The sequence below is a fragment of the Nelumbo nucifera genome, chromosome 3 (genome assembly GCF_055504915.1).
Source record: "Nelumbo nucifera cultivar China Antique chromosome 3, China Antique-T2T, whole genome shotgun sequence".
NCBI lineage: Eukaryota > Viridiplantae > Streptophyta > Magnoliopsida > Proteales > Nelumbonaceae > Nelumbo > Nelumbo nucifera.
Window position 1 is genome coordinate 59,556,500 of NC_142651.1, and position 6,026 is coordinate 59,562,525.

A 6,026-nucleotide genomic window follows, 5' to 3' on the forward strand; every position below is an offset into this window, starting at 1 on the left:
CAATATGGGCTCAATATGGGCCCAACATTTACAGTTAAATGATCCTTAAGTTCATCTATCCTATGAAGACCCAAGGATAATGGACTTAAGTAAGATAAAAACCCATCAGGTAATCAACCCTTAATGGTCTTTTACACTTAACCTCTCGGCCCATAATGATCAAACATTATGATCACCCACTCAAGTGAATTCTCAAACTGCCTCAACATACCTAAGTTTTGACCCTCAATGGATCTCATTGATTGGCATATCAAAGACAACCCAATCCATCACCTAGTGTAGTACCATAATCAATTCTAGGGGTTATGTGTAACTTTCCAGTTTTGCCCATCAATCTCCAAGGTCCAGGGCATAACTAAAAAATGGTCTGGGTTCAGTGTTTCAACCAAACACACACTACATGTGCTTTGGATCTAACCCTAGCAGCTGAGACAAGATGCCCCAACTTCTTTGGTAGCACATTAGTGTCATCCTTGGCAGAATAAACTCTCCAAATCTATTCAATGGTCGAGAACATTCTAAACTAACACGAGTCTCATAAGTGTCCAATTTAAGGTGTAAATTCATAGAAACATATCAATATCAACCTGAAACAATAATGTACTTTTATTCATTTACAATAAGTGTATTTGTACATCAGTATGATTGGAGCTAAGGGCATACACTGTCTAACAATATGAGAGGTCTGAAACAGCCTTGTCTGTCTCACTAATTGACCTATATTACAATATTAAGGGGAATCCCTTAGTTGTCTAGGAACCAAATCAATTGAAATGATATGGTTTTACTATAGCATCTAACATTATTATTGATAGAATTTATGGAACTTAAGTAAAGTAATTCCATTGGCACCAATCAAGAACAAAAACTCTCTACTTTAATACTTTTGTGGATTTCAACACTTTCTTGTTTAGCCTGATCCCAAATAGGCCCCTTCAATCTAGTGAAAACTTTTGACACCAAAACATTTTTGTACTTTCTCTGACCTTTGACACTTATTACAACAAGAGTATGTCCTTAAAAGGTGAATGTGGAAGAAATGTGAGTATTGAGATGATAAGTGGGAAAACTAGAAAACATAGGTTTAAATATGAACTCATTCAAAGAAACCTATGAATAGCCCCTATAATTGGTAAAGTGATGGAAAGTATACTAAGATGGTTTGGTCATGTGCAGAGAAGACCATCTACAACACCCATGAGAAGTGGTTTATTACAAGTTGAAGGAGCTAAAAGAGCTTGGGGCAGATTAAAAAGGACATGGGTTTAGTAGTAAGAAATGATTTAAGGGTTCATACTTTAAAATGGAAATGACAATCAACAGAATGGAATGGTGAAACAGAATTCCTGTAGCACTGAATTCTAGTCTACTAGTTTTGGTTGATGAGATTATGCTAGTTTGACTAATGAGGCTTAGAGATGGGATAAATCTAAAGTTGGAATTCAAGGGGGTGCTTTAAAAATCAAAAGTCACAAGATAATCCAAAGAAGGAATATATGGAATGCAGTTTAATTTTTACATTTTTCTATGTTCAATAGTAAAAGATGATTAATTTCTTTAAAGAAAAATTACATCCTATCCAGAGTTTTGTATAGTTTGATACAAAGAAAACTAGCAACAATACTGGTCACCCCTATTTAGCTACTAAGAATGAGGTATGAAATTCACACCCTGACCCATTTAAGCTTTTTTAGGGCCAAGAAGTACCAATATATGGTAGCTATTTTCAGTTTTTATGTTTAATTGATGACTTACCTAAAACTTTATAAGATGGCCAAAGAGCACCTCTGCTTTATGGATGGAATGTTTGAAAGTCAATAAATTATAAATTGAGTGTACTTGAGTTTATGATGTTGAGATGTGTGAGTGGCTATTAAGAAAGATAAAACTGGAAATCAGCTCATTTGTGAAAATACTATTTAGAAAAAAAGGGGAAAAGAGAAATAAATAAAATTCATTTTGTATATTGGGAATAAATCTGCAGTCACATAGGTTCTGGTGATCTAGCCATTAAAAAGTTGTTGTTGATGAAAATAGCTTTTATAGGAAGATGGCCTTTTTTGGAGGTTCAACATCCGGCCACCATCTATGGAGGCTGATTATTGCAGAAAAATCTGGATTTTGGAACAAGGAATTTGAGTTGGAATCCTGATATAAGTAACAAGTCATATGTATCTTTGATTTGGAGAGGATTGGAAAATTTTCATAACTTTATCCCAGGAGTGAGAATGAAGGTGGGGTTGGAGTCAGGATCTACTTTTGAAAATGATTAGTGGTGTGATAACATATCTCTAATGGAGATGTAGATTCACCATTTCTTTAGTTTTTTTTTTCTGATATTTCAGTTTTGGAGGAAGCTTCTCCTCCTCTTATATCAACATTTCTACTCTCTCCATAATGCTCGCCTCTACCTCAAGGTTTGGTTCCAAGTCCCCAAATGTTCAACTATTTCTTTATTTTTCCTCTCTTACTGAAATGATAGATTAAGCATAAATATTAAATTAATTTTTTATTCTTGGGCCAACCAATTAGGAATTGATTAACCATTCAAATTAGGTCTTTTTCTTGTTTCATTGGAGATGTGAAAATTAATAGAATGCATCATTGTTTATGATCAATTCATCTCCATTAAGCTTTTTTTGATCATCATTTATCTATTGGGACATAAATAGGTAAGCTTCTAAAGGTTGACTTTGTTTGTTAACTTGATGTATGACCTAATTAAGCAATATCAATTCCCTAGAAAATGCTTTGGGTAAGGTTGTCGTTCCTGAATTTGGTAGTTTCCTGTGGAGAACAATGACAATGGTTTGCTAATATTCTAGTTTTTGTTTTTTTCTGATATTCATTCAAGTCAATGGCATTTTGCATCACTTTCTTAGTTGAATAAATTATTGGATCTTAAATTTGATATGTAGGGTCATGTTAGATAGTGTATGCCCTTAGCTCCAATCAGATTAATGTACATATACATTTATTATAAATGAATAAAAGTACATTTTTGTTTCATTTTGACATTGGCATGTTTCTGTGAAATTACCCCTTTAACTAGACACTTATGAGACTCGTGTTAGATTAGAATGTTCTCAGCCGTTGGATAGACTTGGGGAGTTTATTTTGCCAAGGCTGACACTGATGTGCTACCTAAGAAGTTAGGGTAGTTTGTCTCAGTTGCTAGGTTTAGACCCAAAGCACATGCAGTGCGTGTTTGGATGAAACACTGAACATAAGCCATTTTCTAGTTATGCCCTGGACCTTGGAGATTGATGGGCAAAAGTAGAAAGTTACACATAACCCTTGGACTTGATTATGGTACTGCACTAGGTGTTGGATTGGGATGTCTTTGATATGCTAATCAGTAAGATCCATCAAGGGTCAAAACCTAGGTATGTTGGGGCAGTTTGAGAATTCATCTAAGTGGGTGATCATAGTGATAGGATCGGCCCCTTTGTCGGACAAAGTGAATGATAGGGCTTACACTCTCTCTAGTGGAAACGTAAACTGTTGGTAGTGGATTTCAACTATGTTTGAGATTTGGTTTTGCAAAATATATTTATATGATACATGCAAAAGGTTTTAATTCCTGGGACCCATCCAAGTAGAGAGTGTGAAACTGTACCTTGCAGACAAGGGACTGGTCCTTCCCTATCGGGTAGTGTTGTGATCATTATGGGCCGAGAGGTTAAGTGTAAGAGACCATTACAAGGATGATTACCTGATGAGCTTTATCTTACTTAACTCCATTATCCTTGAATCCTTATAGGATGGTTGAATTCAAGGATCATTTAGGTGTAAATGTTAGGCCCATATTGAGCCCATAGTGATGTGCTCAAGGGTTCACTACGTTTTGTAGTGAATTCGGCCAAGTCTTTTCACAATGGCTGGGCTAAACCCATGTGGACTTATGTGAGGTCATTGTGGGATCCCATTCCATACAAATTAAGCCTAAGTTGGCCATGCAACATCTTGGGTCATGAGCCTTTGAAGGAAATGGTTCTAAGGCCCATAATTAAAAAGATTAAGTAAGTTGTCACATAACAACTTAAGTTATCATGTGTCTTGGGTTAAATCTAGGTTTTGAAATGGGTATGGAGCACCTATCCTCTTAAGAGGATAAGGCTTATCTCTTAATAGAGTCCAGATCCAAATTAGATTTGGATAATCTCCTAATTTGATTAGGAGAGTATTCCATAAGGAGATAAAAGAAGAAAATGGCGTAGCAGACTAAAACACCACTCTCTCTTGTTCTCTCTTGTTCTCTTTTGTCTTCTAAGAAACCCTATCATGACCTAAACTTTCAAGGACTGATAGAGATCAATTTTTTTCTAACTTTTGCAAGAAAAGTGAAGTGGAATTTCAAGTTCACATTTCCTAGTTCGATCCAAGCAGTTAGGTTATAGTTTTGCTGAAAACTGTGTTGCTGAATTAGCTTCACCTATACACTACGCCATCTTTAATGGAGGCTGGTTTTATGACTGATTTGGGTGTGAACTTCCACATTGGGATCTGTGTTTGTGGTATCTGTATAAAGTATAAATCTCCCTCTTTGTTTGGTTTCAAATCTGGTCCAGTTCAATGTAAGACCGATTTGGAAAAATGTAATTTTTCAAAACATAGTTCGATTCCCAGAAGGATTAGGAAATTTTTGAAAATTTGCCCAACCATTTAGCATGGTTCATCCATCCATATGATTGATCCTAACCCTTCCAACAAGTCAAACATTCTTCACTTGGTACCCAAGTATTGAGATTTAAGATAATGAAAAAATCAATACAATAATTGCAATCCTAAGGGTGGTTAATCTTTCCATGCCTTCAACACTTATGTAGATTTGAGATTTGGTGACATTAGTGATTTATGGAGATTTGTAAGGGTTCCTTTCTTATTATTTTTTTCAAAGAAACTGTGTTTCTTTTCTATTTTTCCCCATTTGTACTTATATTTGGCATTCAAATAAAGGAAAATGGTTTCTCTCATAAGTTTGAATTCTGATACAAGCTTTTAAATCTAAAATTTGAAAGATAGTTTAAAAAAGGGGTAACTCATAGCATCTATTAGGAATGGTCTGTAATAACATTAAACATAATGGAATGACAAAACATGATTCAATTAGCTAACCCCATATACTTGGAATGTGGACAATGGTGATCCAAACATCCCAAGAAAAAAAGAACTAAACTTGATCAAGCTTCTTTAGGGAGCCCATGGCCATCTCCTCTATTCCCCCCCTCCCACTAGAGTGGTTTATGTCTGTACTGGATCCCAGGTTCAATCCCTTAACCCATACTTTATCTCATTATACCTCCAAAATCACTTCCCTAAGAGTAGTAAGCTTTTAACCCCTAGACATGCCCTAGATATAGGGCGGCAAGTTGATTGCAGCTGATTGAGTTTTGAACTCCCCTTTCCAACCTTGCTACAAAAGGTCTCTCTTTCAATTTTCCAGCAAATCTGGTATTCAAGTGGGGACAGGAAAGAGAAACATCATATTAGTAAGGATAAAACCCAAGACAGGTTCTGTAGGAGGTTCTCCATTAGTTGTTCATTGTCTGCAAGTTTTGAGGTTCTTCACAATTTGTAGACCATGTTTGAATAACACAGTTTTGGTGTAAAGATCCTTCTTGTGAGAATGGTGTCAAAGAAGTGTGTCTCTTTGGATGAATATGGCTTTGAGGAGTAAGTGATGTTTTGGGGAAGATGGTTATTTCTTAGCTCCTTTTTGTTATGTTTCATTATTATCTACCTAAATATTTAATGGGTTTGTCTTTTTCATCTTTTCTGGTAGATGGAGTCATGGAGTGATTGTTATCCACATATTAAGTCATACTAGGATTATTGAATCTAATAGTTTAACTCTTAGGACTAGTGATGTGTGTGCAAGCTACACATAATTTTTGATGTTTTATGCATGGTTTTGATGCTGATTTGCATAATTTCTTATCCCAATTTAGTTTAATTTCAGGAAATTAAGAAGGTAGACCAGCTTAGGGGAAAGAGAGCATAGAACCATGAGAAAGGGGCTAAAG